Source organism: Sabethes cyaneus, chromosome 1, assembly GCF_943734655.1.
Source record: "Sabethes cyaneus chromosome 1, idSabCyanKW18_F2, whole genome shotgun sequence".
Lineage (NCBI taxonomy): Eukaryota > Metazoa > Arthropoda > Insecta > Diptera > Culicidae > Sabethes > Sabethes cyaneus.
Window position 1 is genome coordinate 34,638,672 of NC_071353.1, and position 24,256 is coordinate 34,662,927.

The following is a 24,256-nucleotide window of genomic DNA, read 5'->3' on the forward strand; positions in this document are numbered from 1 at the left end:
TAAAAGTTTTTATCATAATCATGCAATGAACATGATCTGATATAAGATTCGTCATCTGTACAGATCGCGACAAAGTATTTGTCGCCTACAAGAAATAATGTCAACGAATCTGGATTTTACGGTGTACTGAGACCTCTTCCCCTTCCAAGAGGGGGTTCCCATACAAATGAAATACAAATCGCCTCAAAACTCTAGTACTAATTAAGCAAATGGAACCAAATTTAAAATGTAGGGGTTTCAGAAGGCGAGGCGAATTTTTTCTGTGGTAAATTGAGACCCTTCCCCTCATTAGGAGGGGGGCTCCCATACAAATAATACACAAATTTCTTCATAACTCTAGAACAAATCAAGCAAAAGGAACCAAATTCGGCATGTAAGGGTTTTAGTAGGCAGGAATTTTTTCTATGCTATATTGAGACCCATCCGTCTTTTAACAGGGGGAGGGAAATTTTTTCTATGGATAACCTTTGCTTTCTTTAAGAAAGGGAGATCCCATACAAATGAAATACGAATTTCTTCATAACTCGAGAACTAATCAAGCAAATGGAACCAAGTTTGGCATGTAGGGGTTTTTGGAGGCATGAATTTATTTTATGATGGTTTGAGACCCCCCACCCCTATGGTAGGAGAACAAGGACAGTCATACAAATATAACAGAAATTGGTCATTCATTACCATGTCAACCTTTATGATGCACATAAGTGATTTTTAAAAGAAATCTCTATGTCTCAAAGGTTGCAGGCATTGTACTTATGAACCCCCGTCCACGTATTTTCAAAGCCACCATTGCATTAAACGAAGAATTGAATCTGAATATTTCGCTGTTCTCTTTTAAACATTCACTTAAACAATGGCACTCACAGATTTTTATAAACATGCATATGCCAGAAATGCGGTTTACATTAGTTTTTGATCTGATGATCCGATATAGTCCTACGTCACCTTTTCGTGCAATCTTTAGGGCTGTATACCTTGTAGTTTTTAGTCTTGACCATGAAATGTGGTCAACCATATATTAATATTATTTGAAACGGTGGTTCTACAATTGATGAAGGGACTTACTTTTCTCTACCGTCCTTTCATCAATTGTAGAACCACCGTTTCAAAAACCTAAAATCCCGAAAGTTCGGCATCGTGGCACTGCAGAAGATGTGGCGAAAAGGCGAGAAGGAATAAATGATCTGGTACCCTACTAGCACGGTTGTTACAAAGTAGTTGTGGTAACCGAATTATGACTAATTTCAGTCGTAATCCGGTTGCTTCCACTAAACGGATCTAAAGTGTGCTACTTGGGTATGAGCGGCTATAAACGTGCACTGTCTACGCGAAGATAGACCCGATGGCCAGCGATGCATCAACTTCGGAGCTTCTGGTGACTTGGTGATCCGAAGTGCTTTCTTTTACCATAAAGATATCCGCAGAGCTACCTGGAGATCAACTGATCAACCAACATTGAGCCAAATTGACCGTATTCTCATCGATGGCGATTTTTCTCGAAAATCACCAGCATACGCTCCCTACAGGATGCGAATATTGTTTCGGTTCATTACCTAGTACGCAACCTAGAACATGTACGCAAAAACTATCGAGGATGTAAACCTCGTGACAAAGCCGCCCCTTTGTTAAATACTCAAGCAGCTATGTTAGTTTTATTGTACTCTTATGGTGGTCTTCAAGACCAATTTTGGTCTTAAATGCCATCATAAGAGTGTAATAAAACCCAAATTGTTACTTGGGTATCCAGCAATTAGAGAACCCACGGGTGCCGAGAACCGCATGCACCTACTAGATGAAGCTTTACGTAGAAATTCGGCGAGAAATCGGTCAGCTGAAGAATCATAGAGCCACTGGAAAGCACCAACTCCCGGTAGAACTCTATAAAAATGGCAAAGAACCACTAGCAAGGGAACTTCGATGGATTATTTTAAGTATTTGGGAGGGGAGAAACTGCCGGAGAAGTGGAAGGAAGATATGGTTTATTCGATCTATAATAAGGGCCTTTTGGTCGATTGCTGTAATTATCGCAACATTAAGCTGCTCAACACGCCCTACAAAGTGCTTTCCCAGGCTTTGTTACGTCGTCTATCTCCAATAGCAAAAGGTTTCGTAGGGTAGGGGTAGCATCAGGTATTCTCCGACAAACCCTCCAGAAATGTCTGGATTACATCGTGCCCACGCATATTTTTTTTGTGGATATCAGGGCAAGATACGATACAGTCGAGCGGGAACAGCTGTGGCAGATAATGCACGATGACGGTTTTCCGGAGAAACTGACGCGGCTGATCCAAACTAGCCTGGAGCGAATAACGTGCAATGTGAGCGTTCCAGGTGCTCTTTTGAGCCCTAGGGAATCGCGCAGAGGGTTGCGGCAAGGGGATGGACTGTTGTTGTTGTTGTCCTGTGGTATGTTATTTAACATCGCTATTGAAGGTGCGATCTGGCAAGCGGACATCGAAACGAGAGTAACGATCTTCGACAAAACTAGCCAAATCCTAGCCTTCGAACACGACCTCGACATCGCTGCTAGAAACCTTGGAACGGAGGAGGCAATCTACGCCAGACCACAAAAGGAGGTAAGGAGATCCCAAATTCGAATTTGGGTTAAAAAACGATGCGTCTAAAATCAAATATATGGCGGGAAGAGGCTCCAGAGAAGACAACGTCCACCTCTAATGGACAGTGACTATTGACGGCGATGAACTGGAAGTGATTGATGAGTTCATATATTTGGAATCTCTGGTCACCACCGCCCAGAATAACACAAGTAAGGAGATTCGACGATGCACTCAATCTGGAATTCGAGCCTACTTTTCCCTCCGCAAGAAGCTTCAATCAAGGAGTATACGCCGCCACATAAAGCTGATGATGTGCAAAACGCAAAACAGGGCGGTAGCTCTCCACGTACCTAATACTGTAACATTGCTTACGGAAGACATACGAAAGTTGCAGGCAGAGAATTTCCTATCGTGCATCTGGTGAAAGTTGGGATACTACAATAGACTGGCACGTCGCTAGAATGCCGGACGACTGTGCAGTGAAATCCGTTCTATTCAAGAACCCCACCGACACCAGGAATAGAGGGGCCTAATGTGCTAGATGGCTCGACCAGGTTAGAGCCGACTTACGTGTGTCGAGACGCACAAGGAATTGGGGACGAGTAGCCCAGAACCGAGAAATTCTTAATACGGCAAAAGCCGGCCTGGATCTCGGCTAGTAAAGTAAGTAAGTTTACGACATGAGCGCGCCTGTATTTGTGTGAGACGGCAGGACAAATGTCAAAAAATTTTACTTGTCATGCAAGGTTCTCACCTGCAGAATTACGGTAATGTGTTGCGTGAGTTACCTTTATTTTATGAATGACAAGGATTGTCGACATTTTTCCTTCGTCGCTCAAAAAAAAGTAGGAAAATTGGCTGCTAGGAATTCTTTAATGAGAAATTAGCATTTAAATAGGTATCATCTCAGTTTTATTGGCCGCGCATGGTAGCCAACGAACTAAAATATTAGAGAATAACTAATTTTACGTTGTGTGTCATAAAAAGCGTGGATATATGTAATAATTTGTATTAGATAGAACGGGTAGAGGCATTTACGACAAAGCAGCACCAGATCCTATGTTTTTTTGTTTTTTAAGCAAAAGCGAAACTACGATTTAAGGATCAGTTTGTAAACTAAAAGTTAGTAGTTTGTAAAGTTTGTAAAATCTTTCCAATTTCCGTCATGTGCTCAAAGCCATTACAAATTGAACGAACGCTAAAATGTTGTTCTTAGGTTACATGGAAAATTTCATTCTATAGAGGGCAATTAATTGCTCACTTGCTTAGTTACTTAGTTGCAGCAAGCACAGAGCCGACGATCGTTTCAACTTTCAAGTGACCGCAATTTGCAATTAGATACGATTTGTCGATGATGATTCGATTAATCAGAACAAGCGTTAGCTCTTATTTAGGTGCTATTATCCAATTTTAGTTTCGTTCCCACACAAGGTTGTGGAGTTCTGATATCCATCCAATATTTGAACAAGAGATTTGAAAAACAGATTCAAAGATAAAAGTAACCGTTATGATGAACGGAAACCTGCATCACTAGTGCTGATGGGAACTTGTTCCGAGGTGAATCGATGCACGTCAGCTGATTTTCGTTCGACGTTTCGTACATGGCCGGCGACATGCTACGTTCGAACGCTATGTCTTGCTCCGTTGAATATTCTTACTTGTGTGTGTGTGTTGTTGTTAGTGGTCAGGCGTAACTGAGTTTCTATCTTATTTTGTGAATGACATAATAGTAGAATTTAAAGCAAAAATTTCTCGTCTACTCATACTTGAGATTGGCCTAAGGCACCTAAAGATAACTTTTCTAATTATATGGAGAGTTGACAAAAAATACATTTGACTTACACCGGATCACCGAATCGAATGACTACAGCATGTTCTACTGTAAGAAAATAATAAGAAAATCGACATAATTTGTCACACCATGTCTTTTCTACAACGAAGATAGCATCTCTTCTCATTTTATGCTGTTTATCCATCATGCCTCTCAAAAGCAACAAAGTGAGCCAATATTTTTCAATGTACAAAAACAAATTTTCTAATTTGTTTTTGTACCATCCAAACATAACAACATTCTACGTAAAATGGGATTCACCGTGCATTTCCTTTTTGTAATTGTTATTGAACCGCATCGCTGACGTATAATCCGCGTCGTTACCTTCTTTTATATGGTGTCACATCGCGAGCGTGGTTTTCCGCTAAGACTCGAAAGCTCAATGAATCACAATCCCATGCAAAAAAAAATCCCCGTGCCTGCCGGCGACATTCTCTCGGAGACAGTCAGGCAGGAAATATTTATCAATGCGAATACACCACCCGTGGCCCCCGCACAGAACTGGTCGGAACGGCCCAACAACTAAATAGCAGGCAGGCATCAGATTATATCGTTAATTTAGGGGCCAGCATACTGATGCAAACGTAAATATTCGAATTAACCAATTACAGCCATTGCGCTATACAATATAATCAATTGACATTGTGCAATGAGCGTGGCAGTGAACAGATCACCGACCGGGTATTGGACTTTCCTCACATAGGAGTTAATTTCACATTCTCTAGCCTCAGTGTTTTAACGTAGATTCAAACGAAGGTTGAAATGCAATTGAATCAGAATGCCACAATCAAGTTAGTCTTCAATTCAACCAAACCAAACTAGCCTCTCGATTAACCGTAAGGAGAAATGCTGATCCGGCAAACCAGTTCTTGTAGCTTCGAATCTTGGTTGTTGGAAACTTGCCTGGGAAGTACTGCTTAAGTCAACAGTATCATTGCACTAGCCCGGCGTTGTCCTGTATCACTAACTGCCCGCTACAATGTACGCTAATAAAGAAGGGTCAAGTGGGTGAATTCTGTTTCGCTCAACCTGGTCCGCATGATCGTCTGCGTGTGAATGACACGAAACAAGCTGTCAGTGGAACATAGCAAATGGTAAGTGCACTTTCGTGTGTCTGGTACAGTATTGCTATTATTCTAGTTAGTAATATCATTTTAAAGGCGGTTGAATCGTTACTGTGAGTAAAGTACTAGTAAAGTTTTTGCTTGCTATCGAATTTTTTGCACTAATCATTTTTTCAATTTTGTTCACTTTTTTCTTAGAAAGTAATGATTAAGCTCTTACGTACTTCTTCTAATTATAAGAAACAGCAGAACACTTAATTGATCGATTACGCATCCGATCGGTTTTCGCCGAGATCAAAACTTTTTGCTTTGCAGTAAACGACGGAATAATTACGGTTCGGCTAGCATGATAAATTTTTTGTTCGGTGATACATACTTAGCACCAGTGAGACATTGTAACATTGTAACGATGCACCTCTGTGATGCACAATAGCATAAAAATTGCACCATCCAATTTCCGCACTCAACGCGATACGATCACACACCTTCGGCGTTCTCGACGTTTTGCCCGAACGAAACGGGGGCCGCCTGGCCTGGCCTGGAATGAAGTCATTCAAAAACGTTTCAGCACTCAACTTTCGCACTATCACACCGATCGAGTGATCATCTTTGTAAATCATTGCCTGTCTGCCTGCCTGTGCGCTTGGGGAAATTCTACGCTCCAGCGCCTAACTGCGGGGTTCATTGAAGTGACGGCCGCGAATGTACACAGACGTGATAGTTCTCCGTCCTCGCGAGGAGGCAGTTCGGCAAAAATCGAATTAGTTACCGAGTTTCCGACAAAACAAACAAGTTTGCGACGATTGTGTCAAGTGTGGAGTGTTTAGTGCTTGTGAAATCTCGTTGTCCGTGGTAGTGCTTGGGCTTCTATTTGTTTGTTTTGTGTGTTTTTTATTTATTGAAGTCCTCATAGCAAGGAAAATAACGACCTGTTCGAGAGCGTGCCGTGGGTTATTAAATCAAGCAACCATCGTTGCCCAATCTGATCAATTGGTAAGAATTGAAATTGTTTTCAAAGCCCCTATTAGCTACTAAAAAACCGCGGAATTGGTCAAAAGGCAATCAAAATTCACTAAAAATGACAAAATACTCCGAAAAAAGAGTGTTTCCCATTGGGGGCACTGTAAGTGTCCTGAGTTCAAACAAATCGTACTGCACAATTGCGCAACACGCTGATTATTCTAAACTGGATAATAATTCTACACGCATAATGGATATATTCAGCATAGCGTGAACTGTTCATCAATAATTCATTGGTTCGTATCACAGACTAACAGACCAACCAATCATTGTCGGCTTTACCGTCCCGCATAACAAAGTTCATAATCCTTAAACAAGAGGTGGTGATGGTGTGGCATTGTATTCAAGGTGAAAAGATACTGCGCAACTAGATGCGAATTTGCAATTATTCTACTTTAATATCAATGCAACTATCATGCTGATCATCATCTAGTGCTGCTACTCCAAGAAGCAATTCTAGAACCGCTTGGTTCTATTTAAATTTTATAAAGGTTTTATTGCGGTAGGAATCACTATCTCTGGTTTTATCATACTGTTTCGTAATATCAAGACGATGCAAGACAAAAACTACTTATAGTTAGCCAAATTTCCATAATAAAACTGTTAATAAAGCAAATGTATTATGGTTGCTTATAACGGGTGACAACTAAAATTATGGAATTTTCTCGAGGCCCGTATACTCAACAACGAAACAAGCTCAGGGAGAAATGAGAGTGTGTATGTGTTAGCTCTTTCTATCCTCGTTCTGTCAGTATTTTTTATTTTGTTTATACTTGCCAAGTTTTGCTTAAAACGGTGTCAAAACAAGAAACATTCCGCGAGCGCGTTGCACACTTCTGCGAATTTCCACAGAAATCTCGGGAAAAAGTTTACGGTACAACATTTAAAATGCGAATATGTAGCGGCTTCGGCTGTTTACCATATCCTAAGATGCCCAACAACTATTCGCAAACAATGTAGTGGAAGACCAGCCAAAATTATGGACGTAGAAAGACATCGTTCTCTTTCTCGTTTCTTCAACAACAAGCCTTCTGGTTTGGCTATCAACGCACCAGACGAATGTTTGAAGAAAATTTTGATCCCGTTTGTACGAAAACATCATGCAGATGCACAATACGTGTTTTGGCCGGCTAGAGCATCATCGCATTACGCCCAAAAAACACAATCGTTCCTGGATACTCATTCGATCCCATTTTTACCCAAAAACCACGACCCGTAAAATCTGTCTCAGTGCGCCCATTCGAAGATTTCTTCGGGATTTTGAGTTCCTTGGTGTACAAAATTAACTGGAAAGCCACGAATTGCAAACAGTTGATTGGTAAAATCAAGAGATGCATTCGCAAAGTTGACATGACGGCCGTACAACGCTCCTGTTTCGACGTCAAACGAAAGCTTCGCCGAACAGCCGATTACGGACCGTTTTCAAATGTGCACTAATTTTTTTTCAACAATGGATAATATATCTTTAATTTCGGTAAATCAGATCTTCCTCGTGTATCTTTGTCTTTTATTGACAGCTTGAGAAAAAAAATTCCAAAATTTTAGTTGTCACCCGTTATTACCACGATGAAACTAGTTGGTTGTCGCAGCCCAGGGTCTCCTATAACTTTTTATAAGTGGGGTGCAAGTGAAACCGCAATAGAACTGTTAGTTTAATAGTGCTATTAACCCATTATGACCCGGGAATACCTAAATTTGGACCAAATGAAGTGAAACTGTGTAATCCATTATATTATGGCTCGAATGTGTCGGGAAACTCAAAATCGTCATTTGGAATGGTTTCAAGGCCAAAATATCGCAGGTTTTATATTTCATAGGCTCAGTTTCAAACAAACAAATTACAAAGTTGTTTACATATTTCTTATCGAATTTTGTGATACACTTTATAAATAAATACCATTTTACATTTCTGGTACTGTTTGGTCACAAAATGTAGACTTTTTCATGTGTTTTGGAGACAAAGTTTTTTTCGCCATTTTTCCAACTTTTTTTCCGCAATTTATCACAACTTTGCACTGTTGAAAATACAGATGCAATGACAAAAACTGACAGGTCATCTCACACACACATCAGATTAATGTCTTATCTCTGTTGTAGTGATATATTAACTATGCTAACTATTGAAATTCAGCAGTAAACAGGTCTCGAAGATGGGGTATGATATATCATACGCTAGGACATAATGGGTTAATATGGCAACACCCTGACCAATCAGATTTATTGCTGCTATCAGGGATGGAAAATCAGTGATTTAGATCAAATCTGTGAGCTATTGCCACACGCATAAATCACGATCCGTACAAATCATAACAAATAGTGAATTTTTGAACATTGAACAGAAACATTTTTGTTCTACAGCAGCTTATCAAGCGTTTGTTCCATTGGTTTTAGTTATACAATAGTTGAACAAGCTACTCTTAAACAAAAGCGTTTGTTGGGTTTAGCTTTAATCACAAAATTATGTTCTCATAACAGCTCGTAGCAGTCGACCGCAGTGTTAAATATAAATTTCACCTAGCCGCAAAAAAAGGTTACTTATGTTGTTTGTATTGAGATTCACGCACTGCACACAACCGATCGTCTGTATCTGTATATTGTAAGCATCGGTAGGCTCCGCTCTGAAGGTTTTATGGATTTGTTAGTGTATTTTTTCGTTTGCTTGTTTGTTGTTTTTTTAACATTTGTTAGTCATTTTGCGTTATTTTTAATATCTGGCTTTTTGGCATCTTTAAATACATCCTTCTTTGTTTCTTTTAAGCGATTTGTTGGCATTCGTCGTTTGTGGCGTTCTTAGTTTTATCGTCGTTTGTGGTCTTTTTTGGCATTTCTTATCACTGTTTTGTCGACTTTTTTGTCCTTTTACTGCCTTCTCTGCATCTTTGAAATGTTTTTGTCGTTTTGTATTGATTTTTGGGAATTTTAGTCGCTTTTTTTGGTTTTTTTTTTCGACTACTTTTCACCATATGTATTTTAGTCGTACTTCATCTTTTCCTCGTCGTCTTTTTGCCTACTTGTCTTCACTTGTTCGTCACATTTTCGTAATCGTTACGTTGGCTTTTCATTGCCTTTTTGTTGTTTATTTGCTGTCTCTTCGCCATTCTTCCATCGATTTTTCGCCGTCTTATCGTTGTCTATCCATCATATTATCCTTTTTTTGTCAACTCTTCGTTGCCATTTCTCCGTATTCGTCACCTCTTTATTATCTCTGTGTCGTATTTTTGTTGTCTTTTCATGGCTTTTTCGCCTTCTTTCCATCGTATTTTCGTCGTTTTGGTAATTTTTGTTGCTTGTTTTCGGGGGCTTCTTACCGTTTTTGTTGCTTTTTCGCGTCTTTTCGTCATCATTTTGCTGACCATTTCTTTGTTTTTTTGTCATTTTTTAGTCATATTTCGTCCGATTTGTTGTCAAGACAATACAAATGTTGTCTTTTTCTTGTATTATCATCGTCCTTTCGTTATCTTTCTGACGTATATTCGGCATCTTTACATCTACATCTTTTACATCGGCATCTTGTGTGTTTTACCGTCTGTTTGGCGCTTTTTAAATGTCTCTTTACCGTTTTTTTTTTGTTAGAGTTTTGGCGTCTTTTCGTCATCTTTGCATAGTATTTTCACGTTATTTCCAACGTATTTTTGTCGCCTTCTGATCAACTTTTCATGGGATTTTCGCAAAAGTGTTTATAGAACGTTAATACATATAGAACAAGATCCACCTGGTTGATTACAATGTACAACCTTTTTCGTTTGATTTTAAAGTTTTATTGCGGTACAGAAATTATATTAGGAACTGTCAAAATGTGGGAAGAAATAGAAACGAAAATATTTCACCTTTTACAGTGATGCCAGATTTACGGATTTACGAGTTTTCCGCGGTCCTACGGATCAAATGCTCATATCTACGGATTTTCATAAACTCTATGGAGGGGTCAATCTCGACGTAGTGCTTAGCATTCACGCCTCTCACGCCGAGGACCCAGGTTCAATTCCCAACCCCGCAGAAGTCACGAAGGGCCTAAGCTGTTTAAGTGACTATAATCAAACAAACAACAGCAACAACAAACTCTACGGAAAATGTTGAAAGTTTAGTTTAGTTACAAAAGAATGGAGGACGGTTAAAAGGCAGTTATGCCAGGTTTTGCTGAAGAGAAATCCGTAGCTTTATCATCTGACTTTTTACCACAGAGGAAAAGATTATAAACTATAAAACTTAATCAAATTTTAAATCAAACTTTTGATTTAAATGGAAGTTTGACCAACATTTGTTCTTCATTCAAAGGTTTGTTCGTATAAAGTGTTTGTTAGTTTTGCTAAAAAGGGAAAAAAGTTAAATTTTTATCGTATAGGTATTGTTCTTGATTGTATTTGAAGGAAATTAATACTTTTTTGAATCAAACCAGTTCATGATACATTTCAATTTTTTTCTATAGTATTGAAGACCGCATACTGTTGACTTTCATCATTCGTTTTCTGTCTATGTTTTTCCGTATTTCATCGTTAGGTTATTTCAAATTTTGTCTTGAATTTTTCGTTTTTTTTGTTTTGCTAAGTGTTGTCTTTTACTATCATCTTCTTGCCGTTTTTTTTTTGTTTTAATTTGATTATGGTCACATTAACAGCTTGGATCATTCTTGATTTCTGCGGAACTAGAGCTTGAACCCGAGTCTTCGGCGTGAGAGGCTCAAATACTAACCACTATACCATGTAAACCCCTTGTTTTGTTGTTCTCTTTTTAACGTTTTTTGGTCGTTTTTCGTTATGTTTAGCATCTAGTACTCAGTCATCGTTTTTTGTCTCTTTTCAGCGATTTTTTGTCACTTTTGATTGCTTTTTGTGGTGTCATTAGTGTTTTTTTCGGCATAGCTTGTCACTGTTTTGTTGACTTTTAATTGTCATTCCAAAACCTTCAGCCAAAGGCTACATCTACTTATAGCCTTTTTGTCGTTTGTATTGCTGTTTTTAGGCATTTTTGTCGCTGTTTTTAACGTTTTTTGGCGTCTTTCAACCGTATTTTTGTCGTCTCTTCACCTACTTGTCTTCACTTCTACGTCATATCTTTTCGCTGGCATTTCACTGCCTATTTGTCGTTTATTTGCTATCGTTTTATCTTTCTTCAATCGTCTTTTTGTTACGTTATCGTTGTCTGTTCGTCATATTATCGTTGCTTTTTCGGAATCGTCTTTTTGTCATCTCTTTGCTGCCTTTTCTACATATCCGTCACCTCATTGTCATTTCTCTGTTGTATATTTATTGTGTTTTGATGATCATTTTGCCATCTTTCCATCGTATTTTTGCTTTTTTTTTCATTTTGCTACCTTTTCTTCATTTTTTATTGTCCTCTTTTCATCATCTTTCGTCATGTTTGTTGCCAAGACAACAAAAAATGTTATCTTTTTCTTGTCTTTTCGTTGTTCTTTCGTCGTATTTTTGACAACGTTTATTCGCCATCTTTTCGTAGTCTTTTTTGCATGATTTATCGCCTGATTGACACTTTTTAATTTTCTCTTTCTTCTTTTTTTGTCCTGTTTTTATCGCAGTTTTGGTAGTCTTTTCGTCGTCTTTTTATCGTATTTTTGTTATCCTTTTATCACTGTTCATTGACTTTGAATCACATTTTCGTCAACATTCCGATGTCTTTCGCCTTCTCTTTGTTGTCTTTTCATCTTTTCATCGCTTTCTGAAGGTTTAAATGTCCAAGAGTTTTCATTTATAGCGTAAAAATGTCCAAGAGTTTTCATTTATAGCGTATATTGAACATTAATACATATAGAACATGGATTTCTTCTACCTGCTTGTTTATAACCAAGTACCTTATTCGCTTGATTTTGATGTTCTGTCGCAGTACAGAAATCATACTAAGGAATTCCCAAAGAGTGGAAAACAATAGAAATGAAAATATTTTTCTATTTTGCTCCAACCACGAAAATATTAATATTACTATAAATGCAAATATCACTACGATCAGAAAGCGAAACCAGAGAAGTGAACACTGACCGTTGACCTACACACTTAAAAAGCTCGGCAAAATTTGTTAAGATTTGGACAGCAGAGCGTTCGGTGAAAATTTCGAACTAACTAACTTTTGGCATCATAAAAAAATTTTACCAGACGCTCAGCTATCCAAATCTCGGCAAAATTTTGCCGACTTCGGTACTTTATTTTAAGTGTGTGTATATAATGATGAAAATTTCTATCTGCCGTCAAAGTGAAAACGCTAGTTCTTATTGACAGCATGACAGCATTAAAGCAAATCTTCCATGTTTAATTCATTAAAGAAAATTATTCTGTTCGCTTCTTTCTCTCAGAAAGAATAAAGTTACGCATTTCACTGCATGTAACGCACTCGTGCTTTGTGTCACTAAATGAAAATTTCAATCTTTTCCGCGAAATTTATGAAAATCCGTAGTTTTGAGCAGTTGATCCGTAGATTCCACCTCCACGACATCGCTATCTTGGTCTACATAGTTTGACAGTACCCCCATTAAGTTGGACCCCTCAGTATTGTACCCCAAACAACAATGGCCGTCGCATTGATTTTCTATGAAGTGATTTCCCGCCCAGTATTTTTGACGTTTCAGATTCAGTCACAGAAAAATGGCGACGTGCCGGGGGGTCGGTAGATTCGTAGAAAATTCTTAAATCCGTAGAACTACAGATAAACCTGTAGTTCTGGCATCACTGGTCGCAAACTGAACAATTTGTTTTACAGTACCACGGTTAATCTAGACTAATTTAATGTCCGTGTTAGGGAAGTGCCCCAGAAAAAGTGATAAGATCATCTCGACCCTACAAGTTTTCTCAGGACCGCGATAAATAAAAGGTGAATTTGATGTTTGTGGTAGGGAAACGCGCCAGAAAAAGTTATAAAATCTTCTCGTACCAATAAGATTTCTTACGACCGCGATATCGATTTGATATCTGTGTTAGGGAACCGAATCAATTCGTTCTGCGTGTTATCAAGAAAAAAAATATCGGTAAAAATATAGTATCGTAAGTCTCCTTAATAGAAAGTGGTAAAAGATAAAACTCAAACCAAGCAATTCACGGTGGACGTGAAATCATGCATTGATCCCGAACAGTTTTTTCAGAATGTTTAAAATAGACAGATGGACAGACAGTTTTTAACAGAAAATGTACAATATTACATTACAATACAGACTTAGGATACAAGGATCATTCAATAGCCTGTTTCTGACAAATTTCTGAAATCGAAGCAATGATTTCGGGGGACTTCCCTCGCACCCGTATCACCGTCTGTTAGTCTGTGGTTCATACGTATGAGTGGGCAATAAGTGGTAATTGTTTGACTGTGCAATGGCATCTGACCTGCGTAGATTCGCTGATTCCATCTGTCAGAATGATGCTCTGGCTTGTTGCGGTGTGAGATGCGATGAATACTTACTACACAGACAGCACGCGGGAGACGGCATCTCGTACGTACATATGATAGACTGCATTGATCTGGAATGATAGCGTTTATTCACAGACCCGTGAGTAACGGGTGTGAAGTGAACTGCTCTACAACCTTTTAAAGCTTATCCCCCGCGAAACGTGTTGTGTTGTGATTCGTTTTTTTTTTGCGTTCGTTACGTTGAACGTCGCGGCGGCATTCCTTCCGTCTTTGACGTCTTATGTAAATTGACGTATAGCTCAATCAGCGATAGTTTACATGCAAAAATGGAAATCAAGGATAGTTCAAAACAAAAACTACAAGCTATACGGCCTTCAATTATTATTAATTTTGGTTTCAGTTTCTTCTCCATTACACCGTCTTCTTGGGGTCTCCATATAAAGCTTCATTCCATCATGATTGGCTCGGAATGAATGTGCAATGTTTGCCAGCAATGCTGTGCCGTGCCGGTGATATTGTTTAAACATAGTTCTAAAACCTAACAACAAACAGTGCTCATGTATGTAGTAGATAAATAGCATATTGTAGTGTTTGATTTCAATGCCAAAACATCTGCAGCTATAATTGATGAGTTTGGTGTGCTGAAGAATTCTTTGTCAGAACGATTTATTTATTACCATGATCCTTGAAAACAACAACAGCATACAGCAATAGCAAAACCGTTTTTTTTTTCTTTTTGATATTTTGGTCGACTATCGCCCTTTTATTTCCACTCGGCTGACGCCAACTACCGTGCTCCCGACCTAATAAAACAACACAGCTTCGTTTCGTACTTATTTAATTAGTGGAGCTGGTAAATATACATAACAGGAAAGAAGAGTACACCATTTTTGATTGGACTCGCCCTAACGAGAGGTCCATCAGTATGGAACGTGGTACCTCCAGGGCTCATTGAAGACAATACTTTCAAAAACATAGTCAGACATATGTTGCTTGCACACCAATACCCTCTGTTATGCATGTTACGAAGGTGCTCAAAGCGGCAATGCACCTAAATTTACAAACAATTCCGGTGTACCGCAGAGTAGCACGCTAGGCCCTCTCCTTTTCATCATTGACGCAGCAAATAACATAGTAAATAGCTACCGACTAGTTTACGCCGATGACATGAAGATTTTTCAGATGATTCATTGCATCGAGGATTGTTATTGTCTCCAGATTTTACCAGATAAATTCGTGACGTGTTGTAAACTAATCTCATATTCATTCTATGCAGTACTCCTGAATTGATGTAATATACTGCTCGTTCTTTACTGTCTCTAGTACAGATTAAATGAACTTCGTGTTGTTCTCTACTTTCATTCATTCTCGACAATAGTGAATAAAACCAAACGTGAATCATTCATTTATTTTTAACTCCCAACAACGGGAAACTAAACTACAATAATCGTAAACATTGCTCCGAAGCTCTAATTAATTTCCTTCAGTCTGGTTCTGGTTGATGGTCAAAAAGAGGGCAGTTAAAAAAATTAAATTTTGAGATATAAAATATCAGTCAAGAGCAAGAAATTTGACTGACAAGTTAGTCGAGCAATCATTCAGCCCTGCAATTCATGAATGAATTGTTTTGAAAGGTAGAACACTGAAAAAAACAAAAACTGTCAGCAGTTCAGTTGTCATGTCCATGGGCTGACTGATAAAAGCATACTACCAGGGGTAAAACTGTATGCGCTGAATACCTTCATGCAGGGCAGTCAATTTTTGCGAGCACTGCTGCCAAGTGCCAAGTGTAATCATTGCACCGCATTCAACCTCCGATTATTTTTGAGTATAGTATTGATGGACAAGCGCTAAACAGGGTCGACTATGTTAACGACCTTGGCGTTAGTTTGGAGCGTAGGCTGACTTCAAGGACGGGACGGACGGGACTTCAAGGATCCTCATTGTTTGAAAACGTTGTAATGCTCCCTTGTACGTCCCCTATAAGAAAATAATTGCATGGTTTGGAGTTCACATCAGCTCACATGGAATTTGCGAGTTGAGTATGTGCAAAGAAGGTTTCTACGTTTGGCATTACGGGTCTTGCAAGATCCTAACAATCTTCTTTCCTATCCAGAGTGCTGTCATTTGCATGGATTGGACACGCTTAAACGGCGCACTATGGGGCAGAACCCGAAAAAGCTCGGACAAAACCTCAAAATTTTTATTTGAGATATTCTATCAAACTTAATATTCTACGTATAGTAGACACATAATCTATGAGAAATATACATAAATTGTTTTAATAAGTAGTTTTTCAATAGGCATTAAAGAAGGTGAAACACAGTGCAAAAAAATTTTGGAAAATGAAAAAATAAATATCATTTAATCTTTTAGCATCTGGCTACTATGCTGCTTGAAATTCTATACTTTTAAAGGACAATTCACATTAATGGGATTATAAACTAATAGTTTAGGTGATATTAAGACAGATTTTTTACTGGTAGGCTTTGTTCTGACGAAGTGTTTTAAAACAAAAAAATTGTTATTTTTGTCAATTTTCAATAGTGTGTAGAAAAAGATTTCCACAGGTTTCCGTTCTGACACTACCATAAAATCAACATTCAGGGTGTTAACTAGTAATAAGCCAAAAATTAGCTGCTACTAGTTGCGATGTTCGGAGATATTCAAGTTTTCCGAATGCATGTTTTCCGGCATTTTAGGCTACAAATTAGTAAATGCGCGCGCCAGTGCGAAGTTCATTCCTGCTATACGTTAAATAGTCATGCTTGTGTATGTAAGACACAGCATTATTATCGTTATGAGATACATTGGAGTCAATAAGGGGAATTCAGGACATTGTAAAGGCGACCACTTAACAGCTTTTTTCCCAATTAGGTCTGTTTCAAGTCAAAATATGTTCGGTTGGACTTTCAGCTCGATTGAACTAGCCTCCATTTTGTTTATTTAGAGTCGAACATGTTGATACATATTTGCAGGATAAACAGATTGCTATACTCTGTCAGTTACTCGTTATTTTTTGTGCCTTCTGCCAGGATTTGGCTGAGGCCGATGACGGCCTATCTCGCCACTCGTATGCTTTTGCTGCGTATGGCCAAACTAATAAATTAAAAAATTTGCATGAATGCACTAAAGCAGATAGTAGGGTAAGTTAACCTATATAGTAAACCCTCGACCTGTAATGAACCCTCGGATAAAATTTCGGTATTTATTAGCTTATACTTCTTATTTCTGAGGATATATGACATGAAACAGAACGTACTAAACATAACACACATTTGGGTTAATAAAATTTTAGCTGCATTTCATTATTAATGCTTTAAAATTGACGTTTTCAACAAGTGAGGGTCCATTACATACAATGCAAAAAATGTCGTCATTACCGGACTCTCTCCATGCAAAATACACTAAAATTCCTTTAATGGACCCGGTCGTTATTCTATTGTAAACCACAAGGGTCCATAAAAGGAAAATGGAGATTCCAATCTGTTTTAAAAAATATGTAAAATATAGAGATTTGAAGCAGAAATTGATATATTTAGGTTTATTCGAAAGTTACTAATATTGTAAGTGTTGGTTGGGTGTTTAGCGTTACGAGTTCAAAATAATTCACAGAAAGGTCCACAAATGGTTGATTTACCCTATACCAGAATAATAATACTAAGTTACTCTTGATATATAGATTGTGATAATTTGTATAGGAGGTCGTCAGACTATCAATTTCGACTACATACTTAAAAAAATGTGTTTGAGTATTTAAAATATTTATAACTTGATTCCCGTAAGTCCTACAATTTTGGTATGTTCAGTAACTTTACGTAACTTTACAGAACAAACAACTTTTCTGACGACACAACATTTCTAATGTCATTATTTAAAAAGTTAGATCTCAACGCCATCTATAGGAATAAAAATACAACTACTTAAAATTTACGAAAAGATGCGAAATTTTATAACAAACAATGTTGCTGAAGACAATAAAGCTCTACGAAGCTTATGAAAGAAGTTATGAGGTTTTGTCCGAGCGCCGGGTTAATCTGCCCCACTGTGCGGCGTCGCAAGCGACAATAGGTATACCTCGTGGTCAAATGCGGAATAGCGAAATTGATTCGGCGAAGCTCCTAGTCATGACGAAATTCCGGGGTTCGCAACGCGTACTGAAATCGTCATCCTTGCTAGTAAATGAATTTCACCATACCAACTTTGGTTATTTCGAACACGTGGCTGTCAACATAAGGTTAATCCTAAAACATTCCATCAAGAAGACTGACATCTCTTCCTCGCGCCCATATAAATGACAAGTAACACAAGCAACAGCGCACCGCTCTCGACCAAAGTTGAAGCTGTGTGTACATGGATTGGTGGGAAACGATGTGTCCGAGTGTGTCAATAGTCCTGCAGTCCTCGTGGTAAACATCACACATTTGAAAATTATGTATTTACATTGTATGTGCATATGTGTGAGTGCTCGATTCGAAACGGGAATCTAATTGTCAAACTGAAAAGGCAACCCAATAACAAATCCTTCTTGCTTTTCCGTAAATCACGTAAGATAAATCACCCGATTTGGTCGTTTCGGGGTATTTCGCCGGTAAGAAAAATTTTCTATTGGGCAATTTGACAATGTTGTTCCCATATCCAAGACACGAACCAGCAACATGTTTGCCACCAAAATATCCATGAAACACCAGGCAATGCATTGCATACGTGTTTGTGTACATCCATATTCTAATCTACACACACTAGTATGTGGTAGTTCAACTTTAACTCGGCAGAGAGCATTGCTGTTACTTTTTTGAAACGATGGTTCTACAATTGATGAAGGGACGGTAGGGGAAAGAAATGAAAATTTTTTTGGTGAAGGAGGGGAAGAGCGGAAAGGAAGGGAGGGGGGTTTGGTAGCTATGCTTGACAAGTAGTCATTTTGACTCCTACCTTTTGTCCAATGCTGGAAGGTGCCCCCCCCCCCCTTCCTTTCCGCTCTTCCCCTCCTTCTCCAAAAAAAATTTCATTTCTTTCCCTTACCGTCCCTTCATCAATTATAGAACCATCGTTTCAAAAAATATTAATATATATGTATAACCGCATTTCAAGGTCAAGACTAAAAACTTGAGATTAGTCTATTGCTGTTACTGTTGCTCAACTTTTGGCAGAGTTGCCAGTCTTCTTGATAAAATGTTTTTGGTTAATTACTACTATTGGATATCTGATTGAATATAGCGAACTTTCTCACATGTTTGAGCGTATAATTACGATATGTAGTTGACATTGGTGCTTATGTCGATTCATAAAAACAAATTTATTAGATAAGAAATAATTCCATACTATTCATTATAATTATCACTTTTTTTCATGCGTGGACTCAGCACTGCGACCAATATAGTTGATGTATTGTGATATCGCCCGGGTGTTTGCTGTATTACTTGCCCTGCATTTCTTTTTGCTAAATTCGCTATTGAATGAGCGATATGCTCATTAAATTTTATGCGTGCTAGTGTGTATTGGGGCTTACCCTTCCTTCAAATCTTGATCTGCTTTATCCGCTTATTCCTCGCTGCCAGTACTATCCCGTATTATAGCCGTCCCTGGCGAGGACACATTCGTACCTCTGACCAGTACACTTAGCTATAGGTGGGACATTAGCACTGTCAAGAGCCTTCAGAGGGTATATATAGAATTCAGCATGAAGGAAGGATAAATAAGGGGCCTGAGAATAAACCCATGATAAAGTCATTTGACATCAAATGGCTTGATTCTACTAAGATTCGAACCCACGACCACTCGCTTATCAAAGCAGACTCGGTAACCTTGCGGCTACGGAGCCCCCTAATGGGCACTTAAATACATTGCAGTTTTTCAGAACGCACTGCAGCTTTAAAAATCTGTTTAACCGTTGTGTTCGACAAAAAAAACACCTTTAAGTGCTCGACAAGGGTACCCGGGTACCCACAAATTGAAATGCTTGTAACTTTGGCAATATTTGACCGATTCGGACCATCTTACCACCTAAAGATTTAGGAACTTATCCACTTTCAGTGGGGTTGCAACAGAACCGGAAGTGGTTCATCTGGTTCCCGGAAAACCGGTATTCCGAGAGTGTGTTCCGGAATTAAGGCACTTTTTAAGATTTTTGATGTAATCATAGTAATATGGGTATCCAAAATTCCTCAAATGACTCCGAAAGGTCATTTTTCATAGTTTTAAAACCGTATAATGATTTATCCTCGGAATTCTAGAACAAGTTCCCGTGGGACCTCCTGTGGCCACAGAACTGTTTGGCTTGCAACACTGGCAATTTGGGTATCCATATCCATGAAATTACTCCGGAAGGTCGTTTCTCATTGTTTTGACTCTATCTGATGATTTTGCCCCGGCATGGCCATTCCGGAACATATTCCAGTGGGGCTTCACAGTGGTCCAAAACCACATAAACGTGCGCATTACAGTTTTGAGTGGGAAAACTTGATTTTAGGTTTATGAAGGCTTTGGAAGAGTTTCTTGAAATTAAAAGTACTATCGTTTGGTGGAATTCAAATTTTGATTAATCCGCCTAAAAGTGAAATAAAAATTTTATTTCCTTCAGTTTCAATATAACACATTTATGGGTTCTGCAAGGTTTTAGAGCATATTATTACAAGAATTTTTCCAGAAGACAGTAACCTTCTATCTCTTTAGCGAAGATAGAAAAATCCTTTTCAGCACTTTTTAGCTTTAATTCCGGAACACATCCTCGGAATACCGGATTTCCGGAAACCAGATGAACCACTTCCGGTTCTGTTGTAACCCTACTGGAAGTGGATAAGTTTCTGAATCTTTAGGTGGTAAGTTGGTCCAAATCGGTCAAATATTGCCAAAGTTACAAGCATTTCAATTTGTGGGTACCCGGGTACCCTTGTCGAGCACTTAAGGGGTAAAAAATTTCGAAGCTCCCCCTTTCCTCCCCCTTAAGTGCTACATGAAAACTTATTTTATAAAAAGTTGTAATTTAGCGAGTTCTGAGATGTCACGGAGTTTCAGTATCCTGGGTCGAAGAAAACTTTAAAATTTCTTACTTTGAAATCTGAAAAGGTACCCGGGTACCCTGTCGAACACATAACGGTTAAAATGAATCTACCATTTTATCTACCAAAAATCCAAATAAATCAATAGCTCAAACCTATAACACTAGTTATGGTACTTAATTCACACTGAATAAAGCTATATTTTCGACCATGATCCAATGATCCGATGTCAATGAAATAAAACCATTTTATTTATCAATAGAAGTATCAAGCAATTTTTGTTCGTCTATGGTTTTACCGATCGATATCTTATCATTCAACTATGGTCGTACCGAACCATATACTTCAGTCAACAATGATCGTACCGAATCATTTAATTCATCTATGGTCGTACCGAACCATATTCATAATTCAACAAGGATCATACCGAATCACTTAATGCTAGCAATATGCGCCATTTTGTAGTTGATTCTCATTGTAGCTTTAGAGTGAATATCCTTACAGAGTTTTGTTTGTCGGCTTTGCCGTCAAATTGCTAATAAAAACGAACGTTTTTCTGATTTTATCTTACAATCTTAACTCCTAATATATTAAATTTGTATATCTAGCATCTGTACTCTGTATGGCATGCTATTTTAAGTTTTAATTCGCTGTTACCAGCTCGGCTATTTACGCTTAATCTACCAGTGGATAATGCAATGAAATCTTATTTCTACGGTAATACCAATCTCGATAAACTTTAATTCCAGTAGAGACACTTCAATATGCTTCAAGGATCTTTAGTTGATTTAGTTGACGTTATAGAGCACACGGCTCTTTTATTTATTTTTAATTTAATTTAATGTAATTACATGTTCGCTAATTTGGATAAAAAACCCTAGAAGCTTATGTTACGAAACAACTTGATCTACAGTATCTGGCAAATTACTCTGTTCGAGATAGTAAAGGTGTCAGAGCACAATTTGTTAATTAAAAGTTTCTTAACAATTCATAAATAAATACATTCGCGGTTTTAGCAATCTTATGCACGTTCAATAATATATACTTAAAACCAATGTATTTCACTAATTTTTTTTATAACAACCTATCTCTGCTCGTTTTTTGCAGAACAAATCAACGCAGCTAATAGTTAATTGATTGAGAAATCAATAAAATTTCGGTGAGTACCTAACATTTACAGTGCAAATTTTAATACCAACCGACGCGACAGAGACAGGTCAACCTTCAGTAATTTGTACAAAACAAAAACAAAATACATGAGCAAAGAAGTTCAATACATTCGCCTACAGAGAGAGCAAAAAAAACAGAACCTCTCCAAGCCTAAGACGAATGTATCACTTCATTCGCTGCTGAAGGTTTATGTGGGAAACTGGTTATTGCAGTACCTTCCGAAATTTCGAACGGTCGCCCCGCGCGCGCTGTCATCTTGATTTAGCTCTAGTCTGGCCTACTAGCTGCGCAAGGTAATCACACACATGCTCTGTTCTCGATTTATAACGAACATTCACCGGACCAAGCCAAGTGTTCCTGCTTCAAGCGACGAGGCCGGACGTCATTCTCCAATCTCTGCTAAGGCATGCGGCACATGTGAACTTTTTTTTGTGTGTAAGCGCTGCCTGAAACTAGCAACAAGACAACTTCATTCACTTGATCGGCATTAATTAAACTTGATTTAATAACAGCCAATGTCGGATACTGGAGAACAAACAAAAAAAAAAACAATCGAACAATCAGGATTCACACGCATCATATTCTTGCAAAACAGTGTGATTGATAGGGTGACGGACCCCCTTCGTCATACTTAAACATAATCCTTACTTTATTTCGAATTTCGAAAAAAAAACATTTGCTGTTCAATTTTTGGCACGAAATGAATCTGACACATCTCGCCTGTACATGTACTGTACTTTGTCATATGCAAGATTTCTTTCGTCTATGATAGACAAACACAAATCGTTTACCAAAATCTATTCATGTATTCTTTTAGCCGTACGCACGACCTATCCAACTTCGACAAAAAAATAGTAGGAAACAGTTTGAAACTCCATCCAAAACTTCCTTCCGTATTTCCTTCGAACGATAGGCAGATTCTCTTCGTCATATTCGAAACGGGTAGGAATATCAAAAGGAATTTAATTTTTTGAAAAAGTCGTGAAACCAAGAGATAATCCATAAATATTAATGCCAACTAATAGTTTGATTGAAACTCGCATCAATGTTGGTTCGAAGTTCGAAAATCCGCCATAGACGAACCCATCCAGCACCCTAATCTCGGTTGAGCTTTTACGATTTTTCTGTGTGTTTTACACCCATTTCGTAGGTTGTTCTCACTCCAGGAACGCTCGTTAAATCAAGAGTCACTTATCATTTCGCACACGTTCGTTGATCAACTTCCTGTTCTTGAGAGCACAACAGCAGGGCAGGGTCAAAACAAATGAGCCACGGGATTTGCACCAGACAATCAGACAGGTCACCACCGACCGTAATCCATCATGACCGGTTGCAAATTATCGAAAGTTTCTAGTGAGACCACCGATCGTATGGAAGGGATTTTTAGTTAGCTTTGTATGTCTTGTTTTTTTTTTGTTACCTTAGATGGAACCTGTTCGTAATAGGAAGTTCATACTTAGGAGTTCACGCGAGTTGGTTTCGTTTTTTTCGCGATGTCAGTTTTTTTCCTATTCTGTCTATGTGATTCTTCATAGGTGCTGTACTTGATGTTTGACATAAGGTTACATTTTTTTATTCGTTTATTTTCCACGGTCTAAATATGTTTGTCCAATAAACCAACAATTGCTTTCAAAAGCTTAAAAGTCGCTACTTACTTTACTTTATTGGCGGTCACGATTGGCGGCGGTTCGTTATCGATCCTGCGCCGAACGAATCATGGTCCACCAGGACCGACAGTCCTGGGCTGCCGTTTTCCAATACCCTCAAACACCGTCTTTCTCGAGAGCGTACATCATTCGAGTGCGGAGTTCATCCGGAAGTCTACGTCCTGGTTCTGTGCTGAACATAGTTTTGGCTATTCTTTCGTTGGGCATTCTAGTCACGTGTCCAGCCCATCACATTTTATTAACTTCACTATATCCACATATTTGTATACTTGATACAGCTCGTCGTTCTTTCGCTACTCCATTTTTCATTTTACATCCAAGTATTGATCGCAGAATTTTACGCTCAAAACCCACAAGCACTCGTTGATCAGCTTCCTTTAGCATCCATGATTCATATCCATACAGGGCCACCGGGAGGATTTGTGTTCTGTAGTGCACCAGTTTTGTGCGAATTTGCAAACTACGGGACTTCAGTTGACTATGTAATAGTCAGTTGCATTCCTTTCTACGTTTACTCTTCGTATTGCACCTTCCAAGACAATGTCGAATACCCTTAGAGGTATAGCCTTAGGTTAGAGAGTGCATCCCCTTGCATCGGTCC

General features: G+C 38.4%; 1 protein-coding gene across 1 annotated transcript in view; it reads left to right on the forward strand.

The window, feature by feature from the left end:
• The window catches only part of LOC128745549 (linear gramicidin synthase subunit C), an 81,752-nt gene that overhangs the window by 2,933 nt on the left and 54,563 nt on the right, over positions 1-24,256 (forward strand). Inside the window, exon 2 of the mRNA XM_053842624.1 lies at positions 21,926-21,977. The gene's annotated coding sequence lies outside the window, so the exon portion shown is untranslated. The remainder of the gene's footprint in view (positions 1-21,925; positions 21,978-24,256) is intronic.